The following is a 23,304-nucleotide window of genomic DNA, read 5'->3' as shown; positions in this document are numbered from 1 at the left end:
ACAGTCAATCTCCTGGGATTTGATTTAGCAGGTCTAGTGAAGACCCACTAATTTGAACTGAGATGTTACCCCGTTGGCGCTTAGTCCTGCTCCTCACGAGAAGTAAGAGAAGCCAATGGGAGCGTGTCCTCCCGTCGACCTCCCACTGTGTGGAGAGCATGAAAACATGATTTAAGACATGTCAACTCCAGGTACGTAATTAACCTAGCTGAGGTTGCATATTTTAAGTTGACTTTCCCATTTAGTGTAGACCTGGCACGACTGTCCTACCTACATAAAAGGGCCCATTAGTGCAACTAAACCAGTGGTAGCGTAAGTAAGAATTTTGTGCTAAAACTCCCTAGAGTGGACAAGATCTTGGGTTACATTCTGATGGTCAGAATCTTGGCCATTACCTATAAAAGTTTTCTTTTTGTGGAATAATTAGCTCTATAAATGAATCAATGAGGAAAGAATTTCATGTATAAAAACATCTTCATTGTTGATTTTTAATTCCAAATGTATCCTGAGAGGTCACCGATCAATGAAACAAATACCCTAGGAACACCATCTTTATTTTAATTTCAGCTCATTTCATTTTTAAATAAAGAATTAAAAATGGATAACACGTTATGGAGTATTTTGGCAGAAAACACAGATTATTGTATTTATTGGCAACATCAGTGCTCACTGAAGTAGGAAAGAAAAAAACCCTAAAAGTTATTACAAGGGGTCAAATTCCAACCTTCTCCCAGGAGTTAATCTCAGTTTTAAAGTAATTTTTCAAGAGAGGTTTTATGTTTATAAGGTTAATTGGAAACTGACTAAGATAATCATTGGATTGATACCCTGCCACAGCATGTCTGTCACTGCTCTCTTAGTATTAGTTTTTCTTAACAGCCTTCCCTTACCACTCTAGTAAAAGAACAATTTTAGCAGTGTTTTACAGACACCTGAGATGCAGCAGTGGTCAGCAATTCTAAAATCAGCATAATCAGTCCCAGGAGAATCGTCCAATATGGGTAGATCCTGAGGCAGTATAGAGCCTTTAAGAAGCCTCATACACCCCCTTATGCTTGTTCCCACGTCCGCCCTTACAAATTATGGGGTCCTATGCAACTGAAGGCCCCCTACCATGAAGCTTCTGCTGGGGCCCTGGGATTTCCCTCCCCCGGACCTGCAGCGGATAGGACACTGCAGCCCGGGGGGCTGGGGTGGGGGGAGGGAGCCAAGAGAAATCAGAAGGCATGGGGTCTCAGGAGGAAGAATAGGGCCATTGCAGTTGGTCCTCAGCACTGTCTGGACCGGGGCCTCCCTACAGCGCTGTTCGGAGGATGCTGCTTGGGGTTCTGCAGCAGGCCATGTGGGGTTCCAGTGGCAATTTAAAGGCCCTGGGGATCCAGCTACCACTACTGCCTTTGAATTGCCCCAGGGGAGTTGGCCCTTTGCCTCCCTCATCAGTTGGCCTGCCCTGAATTTTTGGGTGCCGTACACAGCCACTTATTTTGCATATGCCTAGGGATGGCCCTGCTTGTTTCAAGCAGGAAGTGTGGCTGAGAAGAAGGGGGAGTGTAGCTAAGACTCAAGTGAATCCCAGTGATGCCTGGCTGCTGTAATGGCATTCACAGCCTTTAACAGCTGGCACAAGTTACAGAGCAGTCTTGAGGTACATTTAGATTTTGAATACTCTCACAGTTAGGGGCTGTTTGTATCTGAGATTAGGGAGTAACACTTAAAAGATATACAATATGGAGAGTAGGCCTAGTAAATAAAAATAGCATGATTTTTCCCCCCTTTAGGTCTCTGTTCCATGTCCTATGCCAAAGGATAAATGGACACAAATCAGACATCAGGAATGGTAAAACACATAAACCTATAGGTAGGGGAACACTTTAACCTCCACAGATATTCAGTAATCGATTTGAAAGCAGTCATCCTTCTACAAAAGAATTTTTAAAAGTGGTTACAAAGTGAAGCATCTGAATTGGAATTCATTTGCAAACTCAACACTGTCAAATTAGGATTAAATAAGGATCTCAACTGGTTAATGCATTACAAAGGTAATTTTCCCTCTCTGAATATTCACATCTCCAGACCAAATGCTATAATGACACACTTCCACCTGACTTGATTGGCTTTATTAACACAAGCAACTTCTTCCTTATATATACACACTCCTGCTTCTGTAACTTCCAGTCCAATTCATTTGATGAAGTGGGTTTTACTCACAAAAGATTATGCCCTAATAAATCTGCTAGACTCTAAGGTGCCACAGGACTCCTCATTGTTTTTGCAGATACAGACTAACACAGCTACCGCTCTGAGACTTTTCAATATACAGCAAAGTTATTTCATTTTCAATGTAGCATGTCAAAGTCAGACAGGACTCACAGATTTGTCAGACCGCTCTGTTTTAGCAAAGCTCTGCTAAAATGCATCCAGAAAATGTGAGCACCATACAAGGTTCAAACCCCTTGATTTATACAGTCAAAAGAAAGTCAAGTTAACAAGATTAAAAGGAGGGGCAAAACTTCACATGATTAGCGTGAGACTTAGTCAAGTATCTTCATTTACACATCAAGCACACAGCAATCTCCTGTCCATATCTACTTGGTTCTCAATTGCTTTCTCCCTAACACCTAATGTTCCTTTTCCTATTAACTCTGGCTAGCACTCTGGAATCTGCATACCTACAAACAACATTAACATACTTTTCTTCTTCCTGTTCAGAGACAAACAGTATTCCTTCAACTTATTCAATTATTACAGCATAATTCATCTTTCTCTTACAGTATAATTCTTTCTACTTTCACAAGCATAAATACAAACTGGCCATCCACAAGCTGTGCTCCTTGTTAAAAAATTAAAAAAAAATGCAGTATCATCAGTGCACTTTTCCTAAGAAGCTCCCCCACCTCGTCCACTCCACCGATATTCAAATACTATCCCTTGTATGTTGGCTAATATCCCAATCCACCTATCTCTTGTCAAAGGCCCGGTGAAACAAATGGCTGTTGTAGCATGGAGAACAGTTTTATAATTGTGTAAACAGTTTTCTGGATCACAGTGTTTGAAGCTGCTGCCTCTTAAAATGTGAGAAAATAGTTAATTCAATATAATGGCTATCCCTACCCTAGAATCTGTGGTTTTCCAAAATCACAAAGTATAACTAGATACCAGCCAAATTCTTTGGTTAGATTTTTTTTCTATAGTACAGTACATACAGGCTTCTTTGATGTACAGTGATTGAAATGACTGATTATTCCTTTTTTTACTCATGGTGAAGAAATTAATACAAGCTTGTTTTATACACTCAGAATGGCTACAGAAAGCCAAGAATTTTGCAGGAAGCAATACTCCCATGAAAGATCTTTGCTAAAATGGTTAAGTATACTCATTATGAAACCATGCCTGATAGAGGATTTCTGTACATTGGTTTGAAACTACAGCTGTAAGCTGTGCAGAGGAAATGACAGGATGGACTAGGGAATATTTCATGTTTAGTAAATAAAGGTTTTAGTTTAATCATATATCCAGTCACACTGTAAGAATTTGACAGGAACCTCCCCTTCTCCCCCCCCCCCCCCCCCCCCCCCAATGCTTAGACATTTAGGAGTGTCTACTGCTGTCACTTGGACCTGCATGTGCAATAAATCACACAGTACTAATGTTCTTCCAATAACAAGGCATTTTCCCCCTTCTCTTTTTTCAAATGCAAATTCAGTCCTAGAAAGGCACAAACTAGCAAAGAGAGGTAGCTAAACACCAGAACAGAGCTTAGAACAGAGTTTTCTATACCTTTGATTTTTTTCTTAAACCTAGAATCATTTTGAGAGATTACTTCTAAATTCCAGTTGTTTGAGGAAACTCACTTTGGGAAGTCATTTTTCAAACCCAGGTAAGCCTAAACTGGTGTTTAAAATTCCAACAAGACAGTGAAAGGGTGGTTAGCAAACTCATCTGACTCTAAATAGGCATTACATGATCTGCATTTTTATATTACTGAAGATGGTGGAATGGAACAAAAATATGAGTATTTCAGGGCCTACAACTACGTACTTTGCTTAGGCATGAAAGGAAATTAGGATTGGCCAATCATTCATTACAACCTATATATTATGGTATTTGTGTCATGATAGCTCTCAGGCCATGTCTACACTAGGAAATTATTTCAAAATTACTAAAATCAACATAACTCCTGATTTAACAAAATCGAAATGGCATGTCCCCACTATGGGAAAGCATCAGAATTAGTCTGAAATAGCGTATCCACATTGATCAGAGTCTGCCTTGGACTTAGAGCCCCCAGAAGCACTCTCGGGAGGGCACCAGGAGGATAGATACTTCCTGTGGCTGCTTGGTCAGGCAAGCTATGACACGTGTTTTCAGGGGCTCCTCTCTACAGCCGCGTCTCACAAGCTACACTTCCACTGTCCCCTCTTCATGGGACACAAAGGAAGGGCAGTGAACACGTGCCATCTCACGCTTGGGTTGCCCTTGTGGACAGCACAGCACATGCCGCATGGAGCCAGAGCTGCTGCAAAACAGTGCCAGGCTCATGGACCTTGTGCTGCGCCTCATGGCACAGTACTTCCAAACTGCCCGCATGCTGCTCCAGCAGCACGAGGATGAGGACCTGCAGAATGAACCCCAGCATGGACCACAGGCCCTGCTTACCCAGGTCCTGGCGCTCCTGCTGCTGCACATGCCCCTCAATTCCCTGGATACCATGGAATGCTGCTTCTCGAAGATAGAGAGGAGCTCGGACGGGTGGGACCGCATCATCATGCAGGGATCAGCAGACGACCACATGTAGATGGTCACCTTCCTGGAGCTCTGAGAGGCTCACCTCTGCCCTCAGGCAACAGGACACCCACATGCGACCTGTCATCTCCATGCACTGTGGAAGCTTGTCATGCTGGACAGCTACTACTCTGTTGGGAACCAGTTCAGTGTGGGAAAATCCACAGTTAGGGCTGTGCACCCGCAGGTAGCCGAGGGCATCAACCACGTGCTACCACAGAGGGTCGTCACACTGGGGACTATGGACAGCATCGTGGATGGCTTTGCTGCCATGGCCTTCCCCACTGCAAGGAGGCCAATAGCCAGCACATACATATCCTTTCTGGCCCCCGACCACCGTGCCTCAGACTTTATCAGCAGAAAAAGGTATTTCTCCATGGTGCTGCAAGCCCTCGTGGATCACAAGGGATGCTTCACCGCCATCAATGTCAGATGGTCGGGAAAGGTGTACGACGCCCGCATCTTCCGAACTTTTGCCTGTTCCAAAAGATGCATGGCGGCACTTTCTTCCCTGACCATACCATCAGAGTCAGGGAGGTGGACATGCCCATTGTGATCCTGAGTGATGCAGCCGAACCGTGGCTCAGGAAGCCCTACACAGGAACCCTAGACCCCAGCAAGGAGCACTTCAACACCAGGCTGAGCAGGTGCTGCATGGTCATTGAATGTGTGTTCAGCCGTTTAAAGTAGAGGTTTAGGAGTCCCCTCACACGCCTGGACCTCAGCGAGCGTAATATCACCTTTGTGGTGGCGATTTGCTGTGTGTTCCACAACCTTTGCTAAAGCAAGGGGGAGACTCTTCTGCTGGAGGGCGGGGAGGAGACTGAGGCTGAACATCTGGCCAAGGAATCTGTACAGCCAGACACCAGTGCCATATGAGAGCACATCAAGGGGCTGTGCTCAGAGAGGCCTTGAGGGAGAGTTTCATGCAAGACCAGTTGAGAGACTCCCCTGTATTCCCTCTGTGCGCCTTTCCTCCCCCATTCCTTCCTTCCCGCCTCCCCCCCCCCCCCGGGGGGTTATTTTGAAATAATGGGACTAGTGTAGGCCAGGACTCAGAGGCCCCATCAGAGGTTGGGCCACATTGTTCTATGCACAATGCAAACATACTATAAGAGAGAGTTACTCTTAGAGCTTATACTATAAATAAAACAAGACAAAGGGCTAGAGAAAGAAATTATTATTGCCATTGTAGATGCAAGAAATGGAGGCACAGAAAGAGTAGGTGACTTGCCCAAAGTCTCAGAGAAAGTCTGTGGCAGAACAAGGATTTAACCCCCAATCTTCTGAGTCCTAGGTCAGTTCTTCAATAATAAGATCATCTCTGGATTACCTTCTTGTCCAATAAGAAGTTTGCATTTTAATATATTTTACCCATTTTCTTGTTCTATTTGTATTATCTTTATGTGAGCATTCAAGTGATCAAATTTTACTGGCAAAACATCTGGGGCAAATGTGTTTCAAAATCATATGCATAAATATTTACAGAAATATTCACCATTTATCTAATAACATATAATGCTATGTGACCAATCACAGCTCAAGTTCCAAAAAGTCAAATGTGAAAAGATATGTACTGATTAGTTAATAAATTCAGGGAATTGTGATCTTGCCATTATTCCATAAAAGAATAAGAAGCTAAATTAATCTATTAAATAATTATTTGCAACTTATTTGTTCAGCTGTACAGATAACTTTTTCTCACTTTAAAAAGCAAAGCCACGCAAGAGGGACAAGTTGGGACAAAGCTCAGTTGATTTCTAAGTCCTATTTTTTTTCCTCGCCTCCCAGGCTTTTTGTTACCATTGTGTTCCTCCCATTGAAACACTTTTCCATTGCTTAGATGTAAATCCTTGTTCTGAGATGTTTGCTTGCCCACTCACAGCTGATGCATGTGTAGCAATGAGCAAACAGATAAGCATATGTTTGCTTGCTGAATGTAACAACCCTCTATCCCCAGATTGCTGTGACACCAGTGATGGGTTAAGGAAAAAATGACAAAGCCTGAAAATAATGGAAAAGACAGAAGTAGATGTTTATTAAGTAGAACCTTCTAGAACAGTAAAGAATACTAGCCATAATTTGATGTAGACCTAAGATTCTCCCTTGTGTTCTAACTCACCTTGAATCAGAACTAAATGAATAAAGGAGAATTCAACAAACTAAGCACCTGTTCAAAGTGACCTTATATGTTGGTGAGCCAGTTTTGGTGATTGTGGGTTACTGGAGGACTGGGCAGCTCTAGATGTGAGATGCTTTTAACATTTTTCCAGCATTAGGATGTCTCTAGCTTCCACAAAGTTGATTTCAGATGAAGCCATGTGGTTTAGATCTTTAAAATCCCTCTTCAAAGAAATTTCCAAGGAGTTTTTCATGTGCAAAATCTGCTTCTGTCTCTGAACTACCCACTTTCCAGTGAATTTTTCTCTGTATCTAACTGCTGTCAAATAGGAGGCAGCATTTTATGTAAATAGCTGTCTTGTTCATAAACACTGAAACTGTCGCAATGTCTAGTTGAAGTGCAGCAAATTAAGCATGAAGCAGCAACTTTCAGGATCAGCTTTAAGAAAACAGCCTCTCCATCTCCTTGTGTGAAAAAAATTTAAAGACAGTACACTTTCTTCTTATATGCAGGCAACAATTCTAAAGATTTCATTCACAGTTACTCAAACATTAAGTAAATTGTGCGGGTAAATAAATGTCTTCTTAAAGGACTATATTCCAAACCCTACCAGCACAGTTTATTCATTGTAATAGTTGTAGTCCCACCCATTCTCAGTCTCCCTCAGGCCTCTCACAGAGGTCAGATGTGTTTTTATTAACTATACCGTGGAACTGGTAAGCAGAAAACCTTCCCACCCTTCCCTTCTACTAATCATCAGACAAGCGACAGTTTTAGAGTGGCCACACCCAGTTTGTTATTGAATTCAAATGTTAAAGGTGGGTAGTTTCTGTATTTTTCTTAACCTTTCGCCCTTATTTATAACACAGTATATTCAAGTGACATTTGTGTACTGGCAAAAATACCACATTAAGGAGCTTTCTGTAAGTAACATCACTCTTCAATAAATCATTGGTGCAAACTGTTAACTAGAACTGTGGAATTCAATAGTGTATTATGTATCTTGTAATTTGTAAACAAAGTCAGATGTCAATTTGTTTTCAAGTTGGCAATTTATTTTTCAAACTGCCAGTGAAGGATTGTGGAGTGGTTTATATTACAGGATTAAGACTGGAGTTGCCAACTTTGCTGATCTTCTTGGGAAACAATGGAAAAATCAAGTTGCACCCAAACTTTTAAAAAGTTGCCACTAATCACTGGCCATTTTTGAAAATGTGGGTATTAATTTCTTGGTACCTAACATCTTCATCTGTAAAATGGGGATAATAATACTTAATCAGCTCACAGGAGTATTATGATGGCTAAATTATTAATGTTTTTAAAGCATGTTAAGATCCTGTGATGGAATGTATCATAACAAAGCAAAATTATTCTAACTTTGATAGGCGGAGGAGTACAAAGCATACTTTATCATACTCCTCTATTTTGACAGTTGGAAAAATACGAATATTAGACAACCAGAGGCCAAACTTTGGAAGAGCTACAAAAAATGCATTTGTGTATGCACTAATTAGGGAAAAAAACATGACATATGTGGGGAGGAACAAAGCATACAGAAAGTGGTAAGGTAAGCAAGTGCTTTGTTAATAATGGCCCAGACGTCACAAGGAACTACTATAGAATTACCGTAAGTAAACAATGTGAATTATACTCTTTCTATGAAAAGGGTTACATGATACTACAGAAAGGCACTCTTGTATTACATTGCAAAGGTTTTTAAGAGTAATTTCTAAAGAACCCCATTCAATTTCTAGTTAACTCTGTTGGCTTCATCCCTATTAAAGTCTACACAATGTGTCCGTAAGAAAAGAATCATCACAAGTCCTCAATAAAGTTAGATTGAATTCTGATTTACAATACAAATATAAATATATTTCTCCGATCAATATAGACAACACTGTCAGTGAGAGAGCTTCTCCTGTCAACATAGCTACTGCATCCTGGATAGATGGAGTATCTCTGCTCAGGGAAAAAGCTCTCCCATTGGCACAAGCAGTATCTTCACTAAGCAGCATAGAGGCACTGTTGTACCTCTGTAAGGCATGTCTATGCTACAAATTACTTCAATATAATTAATGTTGCTCAGAAACATGAATAAGCCACACCCTGAGAGATGTAAGTAAGGCCAACCTAAGCATTGATATGGACTGTATTATGTTGGTGCTTCTCCCACTGACATAATTACGGCTTCTTGTGGAGGCAGAACTTAAGCTGACAGGAGAACTCTCTTCCATCTGCTTAGAGTGTCTTCACCGGACGCTCTAAGCTTCGGTGCAGCTGTGCTCCTGTACTGTAGACACAGCCTAAGTGTAGACAAGTTCTGACAGGATTAAAGATCATCTCAGCGCAGATATTTGCATATGCCAACAAATACGCCTGCAAATTTTGTGACTGTGTTGTTTGAACATTGGAATCCAGGTTTCTGAGATTCTAAGAAAACAACACATGTAATAAATAGGACACTGAAAAATATGTGACTAATAAAGCAGAGGTGTCTGTCTAAGTCTCTATTATTCTTTGATTTTCTCAAAGGAGGCTTGAAATATGCTATAGATCATATTAGTATATATCACAAAAATGTATTTTCAAGTGGCACTTCACCAAAAAAGCACATGCAGAGATTTGCTACATTAGTCCAATTTCATTGCCCACTGCAGGCACAAAGACAGTAGATGTCTGCGGTTCAATAAAGCTTGCTTCGGCATCCACAAATGTTTCCTTCAACAGACAGCTGGACTTATTGTTGGTGTCTGACATATATCTGCAGCTGAGATATGAACTGGGGTCCTCCCAGGCCAAAGGCAGTAGTACCAGGGCTATTCAACACGTGACCAATGGCCCATTTGTTTGCGGAACTGTGATGCAGTTTGGGTTTGCATGGGGCTCAACACACGGGCTGCGGGTGGGATCCTTTGAACATAACCTCCACTGGGAACATGCTCTACAACAGTGAGGCTTCTCCCAGGTGGGGTGAACACTGAAAGACGCAAGGGGACGGGCTGGCTGGGATGGGCTGGCTGGAACAGACGGGTGCAGGGTGTCGGTGTTTCAAGTCCCCAGGGAGGAGGTGCCAGGAGTACTGGGGCATTGTGGGAAGTGCTTGCTGCTTAACCTTGTGGGCAGAGCCTGAGAGGTGCTGACTGGCTCACACTGGCCACATTTAGGTCCAGCACCATGGCTTAAGGCTTAATCCTTGTATTCATGCCCATCAGTGTGAAAAATGATTTGCATATACAGTAAACGTCCAATAATCCGGCATCTTTAGGACCCGGGGGTGCCGGATTATCAGATATGCCGGACTATAGGAAGGGGGGGCTATGAGGGGTCTGGCGTGTGGTGGGGGGTATGCCACCCCAGTCCCCTCATAGCCCCCCCTTCCGATAGTCCGGCTCTGCCCCAGGTGTCCCCGATTCAGCTGCTGCTGGTCAGTTGCAGCAGCCGAGGGGCAGCGCTGCGAGACCAACCTGGCAGCACCCCAGCTGCTCTGCCCCCAGCGTCCCCGATTCAGCTGCTGGTCAGTTTCAGCAGCGGCTGAATCAGGGAAGCCGGGCACAGAGCAGCTCCAATTGTCCGGCTGCCCGGAGCACTTCCGGGTTCCCGATGGTGCCGGACCATCAGGAGTGCCGGAGCATCGGATGCCGGACCAATGGAGTTTTACTGTATTTGCATGTATATGCAACCACACATAAGTTGCAGCCCTCAGCATTTGCTGTGAGTATCATTGTGGCCCCCAGAGCTTCCAAAGTTGAGTAGCCCTGATGTAAACAAAAAGGAAAGCTCCTTCTGGCCCAAACAGTGGGAGCAGCATTAGATGCCATAAATAAAGTTGAACTTTGCATTTCTTGCAGAATTGTCTGCATACTCCAAAATGGGCTGTTATGTTCCTTGGTATCCTTGGATTGATATACAGCATGGCCAAGTGACCAGTCCTGGGGGGACACAAATGAGGAGATGTCATCCATGCACCATCAACTGTACTTCCACATGATCACAGTTACCAGACGAACTGTATTTCTGACTCCTGGACTTTTTGAAGTGCACCTCTTTCTCAGGTCCTTAGCCTTGATCTCTCCCAGAGCGAGGGACACAATTCTCCTGCTCAGCAGGCCCCAGGTGCTAGCCCTTCTTTCCTCAGCAGACCCAAATTACATTCAGTACCTGCATTTCCCTGCCCTCTGGGAGCATTGACTAATGGTTAATACAGGGACTAAAAAGGCTTCTCGAAGCACAGTATTATTTATTTAGAACAAAAGCATTTAGAAGAAAACAGTTCTTAAAACAATAAACAGACTATACATGTATAACTTACCAAGTGTCTATCCATCTTTCAGATAGGGATCCTGGTGCGTCTTCGTTTCCTATAGAGTCCGAGTGGCATAAACTGTTCTCTTAACTCACAATCTCTTTTCTGCTTCAGAAATTCTAAGCATATTCCAAAACAGGCCACTATGTCTTTTTGATCACATACCCTCTTTCCGGAACCCGTCACCTTCTGACTGCTGATAGTCCTTTGATCTGTTAGCACCCAAAATAGCTGTGCAACTTCAGGCTGGAGTGCATAGGACATTGTCTTGTAATTGCCTCCAAGTGTTTTTTCCCAGGCTACTTATCTAGAGCCATTGTGTTGTTTTCCTATTGGTTTTTCCAACAGTTCACTGCGATGCTAACTAATGTGTTCATATAAGAATGTTTCAAACCCATATAGTCAGTCCATCAGTAACTATATCACTGAGCAGGTCACATTTAGTATTATAGCAGTATTCTTAGATTATTACATAGCAGCACCATGTCTGCCATACACAAAAAGGCCAGTCATAGTGCTGTTCTAGTTAAACATATCACGTAGTAGCTATAAAGCTCAAACAAAACACCTTCACTTGCTCATGCAAAGCCCTGTCTGTGTCCAAAATATCCTAAAGGAACATTCTTCATTTGCCATGTTGTGTTTTTTAAAAAGGAAGATGCTGAAATGGTTTAGTCAGATGCGTCATATTTGAGTAGGCTAAAGTTAAGAGTTCTGCTTGCTTAATAGATCAAAAGATATCATAGTATTTCTTGAGATAGATTAAATAGTAAAAATTTAGTCATCCAAATCCCATGAAAAGAAAAACAGATAGGCAGAGATATTGGAATAAAAACCAAACCCACCAGCATTCTAATCTTAAGGAAGATGCATTATCCATTAAATTAGACATTCTTCGGTTGAGGGTTATGGGAATTTCACAATGTTTCAGTAGCTGTTATAACTGCAATAGAAACAAACATATACAAAATAGTTAAAATTATACGTCAAGGTTTTGCAAACGTCTCAAACTATATTCCGAGTTCATAAAATTAGTTAAGGTTCAGAATCTGGTTATTCCATAATTTAAATCCATCTTTCTTTTAAAAAGTGATTTAGGTTTTTTTAATAAATACATTTTACTGTTAACTGTACTGTCAAGGATATAGACCACTCCCTATAATTTAGGCTGGTACATGTGTTTTTTTGCATTAGAGCTTTTCATTCTCCCTCTTTACCCCTTTAGACAGAGAATTCACTGGATTTATTTTCCACTCTAAGCTTTCTTGGCTCCATTTTCCACCTTTTTTTATTGATTTTTTTCTCTCTCCTTCTTACTGACCCCCTTTCACAATCTCTCCTAAGAAGAATGAAAATCCACAACATTCAAGCAATAGCAAAATGAATTTGCCCATCCTAAATGTAAACAAATTCCATTCCCTGCTGTTATCTGTCATGTCTTCCCTTGTGAAGATACCATTTAAAAGAAACAATAATACACACAAAACTACAGTATCCCAGAGTAACATTTACAACAGTTCAGTGACACTATTGTAATCTGTAGTGTTTGGCACCTTTATGATAGAATTCTGTATAATTAATTTAAAAATAAAGGCTAAATAGAGGTTGGATACAGCTGCTGATATAAACCCCATGCTGATGAAAAGCCTGAATAAAGCAGAAGTTGATAAACTCAGGGTCTCCACACTGGTTGTCTGAGACTAAACCCATATTGTTGGTTGAGAGATCATTATAGAACACAGATGCCAGCAACCAGCACTTCATTGTGTATACTGGCTATTCTGAACTATATACCAAGATACTTCCCATACTACTTCCGTGGATTAAGCATACAGAAAAGATTTACTGTTACAATTTTTTATGATGTAAGGAAAAAGAGCCCAGCAAATTTAAATAAATAATACTGAGGTCATCTAAGTACTTATTAATCCCCTATCACTGTAACATCTGAGTGGATAGACAACTTTATTTAAAAATTGCAATTCTGTGATTTAGAGTGAATATTTAGTTTACGTTGAGGTGTACCGAAAGAACACTGATGATAATAGCATTTCTTGGAGCACTCCTTAGAAATCTGATTATAAATGCTATGCCTGTAGCTTTATTTTACCCTACTCAACAGCATTGTGGTTTCTTTACTAGAGAGCAGTGAAAAGTCTACACTACCAAGACACAAAATTAATAAAGCATGTTGTTAAAAGCAAATTATACAACACATTTTGAGTTCTCATATAAAACAATGTAAAAAATAGCGTTTATCCTATCACTAGAGCAAAAGATCCAGAATTTTACATCTAAACATATTTGTGCTACTGATGGATTAGTTAAACTTAAGTGAAAACGTTTTAGGCATTTCTTACTGGTTTGTCTCAATACAGGGAAGGTATTTGATTTATTTTGCAGTATCTAATTAACCTTGAAGGGTCCATTAGAAAATTTGGATTATCCACCAAAATTGGCACAGGAGGATAAAGTCTGTTAATAACAAAATTATGGTCTGGATGAGGTTCTTCAGCATTTGTAAACTCAAATAAAGCAAAATGGAATTGCATACTACTGTGTAATCACTTCAGGCTGGATTCAGGCCTGGTGTTAGTCTTTAAGATGCTGCTAGACTAAGTTTTTTAGTATAAAATAATTATTGCAGTTGCATCTTTTTATACCAGGTCCCAGTTCAACCTTCTGTTCTAGGTAGACAGAGAATTTGAATTTTACTAATTATTTATATGGGACATTCGTGATCTAGGTTGCTATATGACACCTATCTCCTCGGAGTGAGAGTGCCTCTACTCCAGAAGATCAGTACACATCCTAAAACACAATTAAGCATGTTTTTTTGTTCTTGTCTGAGTATTGGCATTTCCGCAGTCTAGTGCCTGGACAAATAGCATAAGGATTTCACTTTATTGCATCACAACACACATGCAATCAAGTTACATCTCAAAATCAAACTACTGAAACACTTTTTCATATATAGATAGGCCTGCCACTACAGCACCCAGATGAGTCCCTAAAACATGTTCTATAACTGCTTTTTAACATGCTTTATTAACTTTGTCCTGTTAGTATAGACTTTCCACTGCTGTCTAGAGCAACCACAATGCTATTGAATATGGTATAATATGGAGATATACCTATCTCATAGAATGGGAAGGGACCTTGAGATGTCATTGAGTCCAATCACCTGGGTCCTGGTACCATCCCTGACAGATTTGCCCCAGATTCCTCAATAGCCCCCTCAAGGATTGAACTCATAACCCTGGGTTTAACAGGCCAATACTCAAACCCCTGAGCTATCTGTCCCTAATTGCCCCCCCTTGCTCAAGGGCCTGTAGAGGTTGTCAGCTCCCCTGTATATACACTACCTTTTAGGGAAGTCTCATGTTCTCCCTTCTTCTCTGCTGAGGGATGCTCCAAGGGCTGGCTGTGATAACTCTAGTGCTGGTTTGTAGCTCTTCAGTACCAGCAGTTTGAACACAACAAAGAATCAGGCCCCTTGTGTCCTTTCCTAGTCAATGGGAGTTTGGGATGCACAGGCAATGCAAGATCAGACCCAGAGACAAGGCAAATGGTCTACCCCAAAGAGCTCGCAGTCTACGTAAGAAAATTACTGCAGAGGAAATAGGCTGCTACTTTCACAGTAGTAATATTTAAAAATCCAGGAGCGAATTAGAAACAGGTTTGAGTTTTATTAAGAAATGTACTTCTGGCAAGCTTAAATTAAACTGCATGAGCAAGCAAGGAGGGATGAATACCAGTGTTTCCACAAAAATCTGAGCACCAAAGGACCTCTATAGGATACAAGTCACATAGATAGGATCATCAAAATAGGTTGTCATTCATTAATCATATGCCAAAGGAAAGACACTGCTACTTGTTTCTGGTGAAAGTTTTAACATCATACAGATGAACACAAGAAACAAGTGACTACATTTTATTCTGATCTTAAATTCCGGCTATTCTTTGGATTTCTCAAACAAATCGAAGTGATATACACACACTCCCTTAGCTGTTACTCATCATTCTACTGACCAGGCAGACTATATAAAACAAGAGGAACTTTCACAGAACAACTAAATGCTAATACCAGCTCCTTAAAAGAAAAAAAAACAAACAAAAACAAAAAATCCAACAACAGAATATTGAGTACTATCAAGAGCTTATCATTGCTCCTTCTCCCCACAAATAAAGGTCTCAAGCTATTATAAACACCCCTTTTCTATCTAAATCCTCCACTAATACTCTGCTACTTAATTACAAAGTAAGGCAGGGTTTTTGGACAGTGAGTTGAAGTCAAGGAGGTGATTGGGGGGAAGTGAAATGGCAGCTCCAGCACATCCACTAAGCATGTTATGGAGAAGGACAAGGACTGCTCTCTGTTAAACATGGTGATCCCCTCAAAAAAAATTTGGCTGCCTGATAAACTAACAGATGCCAAATTAAACACTTGTATGCCAGACAGAAATAGCTGTATGTGTGTCACTGCCTGCCCATCAGCACAGAATACCTTATGCTAGTGAGTTGGGATCTTTTAGAAAACAGACAATTTTTTTTCTACTCATTGCTCTCCTTTATCTCCTCCCTCTCTTTTCAACCCACCCCCATTAACTATATCAATACTAGTGGGGCTTTACTGCCACCAGTACGTAGACATTTGCACAGTTGTCATTGGCTAGACATGGTCACAGACCTCTTAAAAGCTATGAGCACCATACATGTTTGAGAAGGCTTTGTCTACCACGTATCAGCACACAAATGCTCTGTTGTGTAATTTTCACTAGGGTTAGAAATGAAGGACAAGATTATCCTTCCAGGGTTACAATCATTTATGCAAGAAATGTAGGGGTCAAGGACAAGAGACAGGCATACCAACAGAGACCCCATTTGGCTGTGTCCAGCAGTAAGTCAACAAACAGCTTTAGTCAGTCCACAAAATTAAAACAAAACCTATTTAAAAACCTACAATACTCAACTGCATGTATTTCAGAAGAGATTGCATAGGTTCTGTATTCAGGAAGGGAGAGCAGGGGCGGGGAAGGAATACTGAAGTTGCCTTTCATACTCCCTACAGACACTCAGTATTCCCACACACAGCTCTTATTGATGTTATTGCAAGCTATGTGCATATATGTGCAGACCCCTCTCTATACAGAGGTTTTCAGTTCACCCTTATGAATAATCCATTTCTGTTTCAGGAAAGGAAAGAAATGTGTGTGATTTACCTTCTAGGTATGTGATGTGTTATATCACTAATTATATAACTATCAGAAACATTAGTGCCAAAGAATCAACAGATGTGAACCTTATGAAGAGCATTCCAGTGACAGAGGACATAACATGGCATAATATCATTTGTTGTCTGGTTCCCAGTAGGCAATCAAATATAATCTCCCCATCCCCTGTTGTCAAAGGGCCTGTCGTGTCCACCATGACTAGGTGAATTTCCCATCTGTTTTAGGAAGGCTCCCACCTCTCTGTCCATCTGGATGGATGTGGGGATTGTAAAAGACCATTTATAATAGTGTCTGCCTTTATAATCTACCATGTTTTCTTTTAATGGGTTATGTCATTGTTAGATTTGACCACAGTTCTAGTCCAACTAATAGTGACCATGTATTCACCTTCCAAAGCTGTTCCTAAGATTGCTGCAAAGAAATTTCTTGCTACAAGGAACTCTTTGCCTGTCTATTTTCAGACTGGTAAATCTTAACTAATGCTACACAGGATGTGTCTGACCAGGGGAGCTAATACAAACCAGCAGGACACTTTCTGCACTGTGTACATTCTCTCTCTATGATGTCATTCCTATTGCTGACTAGGGGGAAATACTTTTATATGATTTACTGTTCTATAAACGTATAAAATATACAGTTAAAGTAAAGAAACTATTTGAAAGTTGTTAGTTTCAGTAAATTTCAGCACCATGCACGGTACAAAATCATTTGGATAACGTGGGGTAGATTTAATGCAAGTCTGACAAGAACGTAAAGTTTCTTCCCACTGAGGAAACATTTGCAGTAAAGTTTATGGCTATCCATAAACTGTAATATAAATATGGAACTTTATCTTTTACTTTTAAATACAGCGATGCCAAAAATATTTGGAAGTCCATCAATGTATTACTTAAGTCCATAGTCTCTTTTTAAGTCTGGCTCTATTACTTAGTTTCAATGTAAGTCTAGAGAGTAAAGATCATGTTTTTCTTTAGCAGTAGTCTAGAACAACAAGCATGGGACTAGAAGCCAATAACTTCTCAGCTCTATTTCCTCCTATGCTATTTTTATGCAAATCACTTAACCTGCCTGTCTCAGTTTCCCCTACTGTACAACAAGGTAAAGATAAGAGGGTGGGTAATTCACTAATCATGTAGTCAATAAAAAAGTCCCTTCCAATTTTGGATCTAATTCACACCCAAAACTGTAGAGTTAAGCACAGAGCCAGAGATTTGGAACCAACTCCCTCCCATTCACCACTCATATATGGGGCTGAGGTGGCTTCAGACTTGAGGATCCAAGTCAGGTGTGGGTTTTTAACTAAATTTGTAATACTCATTGACAGTGTCAATGAAGAGATTAGGGATCAAATGATTTATCTGTATCCAGTTCACCCCACTTCTTTCACATGTACACATATTCATCTTTCCTCAGATAATTCAGTTCTTAGTCTAACCCAGGCAGCAAAATGTTTCCATTTCCCTTAATTATTTTATTCTCGTCAACGACAGTACTTTGGCTGGTGTTTGTTTTTGCAACCATAGTGATGAAATACATTTGTTGGCCACAGTCACAATGATTCTAAACAGTTATCTACTGGTATCTTTGTTTTATTTCAGTGAATCCAGACATTTGCTTGATTTACACCCTAAAAGTAGGAATTTGGAGCTATATATTCCTAAAATAACTCTTGGATTATTTTTCTAACATCAGACCAGAAATTTTTCATTTTGGGACATTTGCACAAGAACTAAAGATGGCTTTCCACACTGTTCCCTCCAGCACTTTGCTGTGAGTTTTGGATCAGGTCTGTCATGTGACATTCTTTTCAAAACTGACTTGTTATTTACTCCTTGAGGGAAAAAAAAACAATGATGCTATTTAAATCAACTGTTTGCACATTCAGCTGCTCTGAATGAAAAACTGATCATTTTCATCTTGACAATGCAAAATTTTCTTTGCACAAAGGCTCATAAAGCTCTGCTACTTGTTCTTTTGGTAGCAGATAAACTCCAAGATGTGATTGAACAATCCGCTGAGAAAACCAAGATGCATTTGAAAGACATAACTCTCAAACACGTACTGAAAAACTGAACTCACGCTCCTGTACTTGGCACTAATGAGGCAGCAGCACGGTTAAAAGAAATCCCTGATAAATTTGGATTCAACTGTCCATTCCTCCTTTGTATTTGACACATCACTTTTCTAGCTTTCTATAGGACATATCTCAGATTGTTGGGCTCACTATAGCAACACAAAGAGACTAGAAACATGGAGTGTAACCAGGTGGTTAGTGAGTGTCCCAATGTGGGGGAGTCCCTGAATGATATAAACTAGTTATGCTCACCCAGTGTCAGTCATGTGGCCACTGCACCCTGACAATCCCCACTTAACAGCCTGCCCCTGGAACCTGAAGCAGCTAGTAATGGTTAATCATAAAATCATAGAATACTAGGACTGGAAGGGACCTCAAGAGGTCATCGAGTCCAGTCCCCTGCCCTCATGGCAGATCAAAATACCATCTAGACCATCCCTGATAGTCATTTATCTAACCTACTCTTAAATATCTCCACAACCTCCCTGGGCAATTTATTCCAGCGTTTGACTATTCTGACAGTTACGAACTTTTTCCTAATGTCCAACCTAAACCTCCCTTGCTGCAGTTTAAGCCCATTGCTTCTTGTTCTATCCCCAGAGGCCAAGACGAACAAGTTTTCTCCCTCTTCCTTATGACACCCTTTTAGATATCTGAAAACTGCTATCATGTCCCCCCTCAATCTTCTCTTTTCTAAACTAAACAAACCCAATTCCTTCGGCCTTCCCTCATACGTCATGTTCTCTAGACCTTTAATCATTCTCATTGCTCTTCTCTGGACCCTCTCCAATTTCTCCACATCTTTCTTGAAATGCGGTGCCCAGAACTGGACACAATACTCCAACTGAGGCCTAACCAGGCAGTGTAGAGCGGAAGAATGACTTCTCGTGTCTTGCTCACAATACACCTGTTAATGCATCCCAGAATCACGTTTGCTTTCTTTGCAACAGCATCACACTGCTGACTCATATTCAACTTGTGGTCCACTATAACCCCTAGATCCCTTTCTGCCATACTCCTTCCCAGACAGTCGCTTCCCATTCTGTATGTATGAAACTGATTGTTCCTTCCTAAGTGGAGCACTTTTCATTTGTCTTTATTAAACTTCATCCTATTTACCTCAGACCATTTCTCCAATTTGTCCAGATCATTTTGAATTATGACCCTATACTCCAGATTAGTCGCAACCCCTCCCAGCTTGGTATCATCTGCAAACTTAATAAGCGTACTTTCTATACCAATATCTAAATCGTTGATGAAGATATTAAACAGACCAAAACAGACCCCTGCAGAACCTCACTTGTTATGCCTCTCCAGCAGGATTGTGAACCATTAATAACTACTCTCTGAGTACGGTTATCCAGCCAATTATGCACCCACCTTATAGTAGCCCCATCAAAGTTGTATTTACATAGTTTATTGATAAGAATATCATGCAAGACTGTATCAAACGCCTTACTAAAGTCTAGGTATACTACATCCACCGCTTCTCCCTCATCTGCAAGACTCGTTATCATATTAAAGAAAGCTATCAGATTGGTTTGACATGATTTGTTCTTTACAAATCCATGCTGGCTGTTCCCTATCACCTTGTCACTTTCCAAGTGTTTACAGATGATTTCCTTAATTACTTGCTCCATCATCTTCCCTGGCACAGAAGTTAAACTAACTGGTCTGTAATTTCCTGGGTTGTTCTTATTTCCCTTTTTATAGATGGGCACTATATTTGCCCTTTTCCAGTCCTCTGAAATCTCTCCTGTCTCCCATGATTTTCCAAAGATGATAGCTAGAGGCTCAGATACCTCCTCTATCAGCTCCTTGACTATCCTAGGATGCATTTCATCAGGCCCTGGTGACTTGCAGGCATCTAACTTTTCTAGGTGATTTTTGACTTGTTCTTTTTTTATTTTACCTTCTAAAACTACCCCCTTCCCACTAGCGTTCACTATGTTAGGCATTCCTACAGATTTCTCGGTGAAGACCAAAACAAAGAAGTCATTGAGCCTTCATTTAGATTACCTCTGCTCAAGTTCTCAATTATACCAAGGCCTGCGCCAGTGTGGAAGTGAGGCCAGACGTATAGTGCTACAAACAGCTTTTTGCAAGTCTCCCACACCCCACCCTTGTTGCCTGCTCCACATGTTTATGGGTGATAGCTAAGGATTCATGGCTTAGTTACAAGTCAGATGACAGAGGTCAATTGCTAAACCTCGATTATGGCATGATCCTGTTTTCAGGAACTGAAAACACTAAAACACTCACCTTTTGTCTTTGGGGCCCAGTTTGAGTCCAATGTGGGAATGGAAATGATTCCTGGAAATTTCAGCTTGTCTCCTGATTGACGAATTTATAGCTCATTCGCTTTCCAAAAGAGCATCATGAAAAACGTATTGTCACAACAACTGGAAGGAACCCTTTGTGTGCGGTAGAGCATAACAATACTGCATTGTGGAACAAATTGTTTCCCTTTCATTAATTAAAATGGCCAAGTTATTAAGTAGTAGTCATTGACTTTCATCATCTAGGCCTCTTTCACTTTAGTTAAAAGGGATGGCATGTTAATTGATACAAGATTTTGCATAACTGTAAGAACAGGCCATGTCCTTCAGGATGGGTGTTGCTAGCAAGTATTATTGTTCAAAAGTAAAAATAGTTTCTAAGCAAAATGATGTGGGAGGATACAGATTCAGTTCAAGTTGGGCAGTGGCCAGCTGGGTTTGTGGAATAATTGCTAATTGTGAAAAGCTCTGCCCAGTGGTCTGTTTACCAAGGATGTTTTGCCCATTTCAGCTGAGGTGGGGCTCACTTCCTTAACAGACACAGAACAGAGCTGCAGTCTGCTCTGTATCCTGCTGCAGCAGAGCATGCTCAGATCTTGAGGCATTTACAAAAAGTAAAAGTAAACCCCCCCATTTCTCTGCTGCATAGTAGGCATGAATGAAAGAATCAGGATGCTGTTTCATTCAATGTTTATCAACTCTTCAATGTATGTTTTAGAAACATTTTCAGGTCCAGGATAAGTCACCATAGTGAATTACTACAGTGAATCCTTCCTGTTGTATTCTTTTCTAAATGCAGCTTTCTGCATGTTGATCACTGATGTGTGAGAGCACAAGCAGCAACTGAATAAACTGTCTCAGCCACTGTTTGATAATCCTGTTCACAATTAACAGCTAACACGTGGTGCCTTAAAATTAGCAAAACATAGCCTGACCCCATGCAGATGAACAACAAAACATTTCAGGCAAAACCACAATTCAGTATAATAGCATAAAATAAAATCACTAACAACATGTAACTCTTCTGCCAGGCAGAGCCAGCAGCAGCCAGGGCCGGGTTTAAGATCCAGGGGTTCCTTTCCATATATCCAACAGAGAACAGGCTCGAGCCTTCAGCCAGTAACCTGGGACATTCACTCACCACCCTTGGGCACCTCTGAGAGGAAATTCTTCCTCACAAGCAGAATCTGAGCGTAGAAAAAAAACTTTTAATAAAAGGAAGGAAGTAACTTGGCATTAATTTGGGAAACCACCACAAACAGGGTTCAGAAAAATAAGTCATGAGTAAATGATGGATTCCCAAATAGGCCTGGTGGTGTCCCTTTCCCCTCAGATTCTTAAATCTAGCATCCCCAAAGGCCCCATTACATGCCCAGTCCTCCTCTGCACCCCACTTGCAGTTGCAGCCCAGGGTCAGCGTAGACACAAAATTCAGAGGTGTACCTGCACAGTTCACTTTCCATCCCAGGTGTGATGGAGGGCAAAGCAGAGGGTAAAGAGACATCTTACTCATCATGCATCTTCGCTGCCATTCTACTTGCCATCAGTCACCCCACCTCTCATAATTTTCAACTCTTTTGCAGGCTGGACAGTAGGGATATGGAAGTGTAACTGAGCACAGGCTCATCAGTTAATGTTCTCAGTTCAGAAACAGCAGCGTGGGTGTCAGGCGGGAGCTGGTACATGCAGAGAACTGGCTTAAAAACCAGCTTCCCCCGACTGCCACCCTTCTTTGTAACAATGTAACCACTGAAATTTTCAGCAGCTACACCGTTACTTACTTACACACATTTCAACATCCCTACTGGACAAAAACGCTGCCCCATTATCTAGTGATTTTAGCTCTCGGTCATTGTAGTGGTTGGGTAGAAACACAGTCCTGCCACTGGTGACTTCAGCTCTGATGGAACAATTTAAAAACAACAAGAGAGGCTCCGGATGAACCCTATTTAGTTCCATTCTTTCAAAAGTGGGAAAAACAGGTTGAACTAGCCTTACAGCAGATGCTTGAGAGCAGATAGTTTGTGGGTTGGGAATCCTCTCCTCCCCTCTTACTTGCATAGGGCTCTGATATTCGAGTAGGGTTGCCAGGTGTCTGGTTTTGAACCGGACAGTCCAGTATTTTAGCTTTTTGTTCAGGAAACAAATTGAGAAAATGTAAATGTCCAGTATTTTCTAAATAAGATGTAGTGTAGATTGTGATGTAATGTCAAGTGTGTCCGGTATTTTTGTTGAAACCATCTGGCAACCCTATATTCGAGCCCTTATCTTGCAAAGGTTCTTTAAATTGAAAGTGACTCCTTTTGGGACAGGTTAAACACACTCCTTTTCTATCCCACAATAATTACAAACACTGGTAACTGTGAAAGGAAAAGTTTGGGGACCAATTATCTAAAACATGGCAATGTTTTTTGGTAATGTTTGCATTTGACCTCCAGTGACTGTAATAAGAGTACAATCTAAACTTGCCACTCTTTCAAAAAATTAAGCACTAAAGGAATCAGTTTCCC

General features: G+C 41.0%; 1 long non-coding RNA gene across 1 annotated transcript in view; it reads right to left on the bottom strand.

Moving 5' to 3' along the window:
- Positions 1-6,601: 6,601 nt before the first annotated feature.
- The window catches only part of LOC149523600 (uncharacterized), a 57,812-nt gene continuing 41,109 nt past the window's right edge, over positions 6,602-23,304 (bottom strand). Inside the window, exons 2-3 of the long non-coding RNA XR_016350667.1 lie at positions 11,214-12,150; positions 6,602-10,833 (exon numbers count right to left, since the gene is read on the bottom strand). This is a non-coding gene — a long non-coding RNA (uncharacterized LOC149523600). The remainder of the gene's footprint in view (positions 10,834-11,213; positions 12,151-23,304) is intronic.

This window comes from Pelodiscus sinensis, chromosome 14 (assembly GCF_052426305.1).
Source record: "Pelodiscus sinensis isolate ZL-2025 chromosome 14, ASM5242630v1, whole genome shotgun sequence".
NCBI classification, from domain to species: Eukaryota; Metazoa; Chordata; order Testudines; family Trionychidae; genus Pelodiscus; species Pelodiscus sinensis.
The sequence above is the reverse complement of the archived record's forward strand: the minus strand, read 5'-3'. Positions and strand labels throughout refer to the sequence as shown.